The 463-nt window shown below is 45.8% G+C and overlaps 1 protein-coding gene across 1 annotated transcript in view; it reads right to left on the bottom strand.

The window, feature by feature from the left end:
* LOC116673112 (thyrotropin-releasing hormone-degrading ectoenzyme) overlaps nt 1-463 on the bottom strand; it is a 230640-nt gene that overhangs the window by 220922 nt on the left and 9255 nt on the right. The gene's annotated exons all lie outside the window — the stretch shown is intronic.

Genomic DNA, 463 nt, shown 5'->3' with positions numbered 1-463 from the left:
AACTTTGTCCAATCATGAGTGAGCTCTTCAATTAACTAAAAATGTGTTCCCCTTATTGCAGAAACAGACGATCAAATGTTCTGCTGCCGTGGTAACGCAAAGCCTCACACAGATGGAAGCCACACACACACACACACACACAAAAAGTCATGCATGAAATAATAAATGTATCAGCACACAGTCTGTTTCCCATCAGCACCGTGGGGAAGAAATCTGATGTGACAACAACTCTTGAGCAGAGGCTTATGGGAAATTCATAAGGAGGGTGTGGGTGTGTGTTTGTGTGGTTTGATAAGTGGAACACACACAGACACACACACACACACACACACACACTGGCAGCAGTGTGTTTGAGTTAATCAATGTCGTGGATGTGAAGCTCTGACCTTTTCTAGTCGAACCACCTGCTGCTGCAGCAAAAAGAGAGTGAGCGCGTGTGTGTGTGTGTGTGTGTGCGTGCGTG

This window comes from Etheostoma spectabile, chromosome 23, assembly GCF_008692095.1.
Source record: "Etheostoma spectabile isolate EspeVRDwgs_2016 chromosome 23, UIUC_Espe_1.0, whole genome shotgun sequence".
NCBI lineage: Eukaryota > Metazoa > Chordata > Actinopteri > Perciformes > Percidae > Etheostoma > Etheostoma spectabile.
This window is presented reverse-complemented; position numbering and strand designations above follow the sequence as displayed.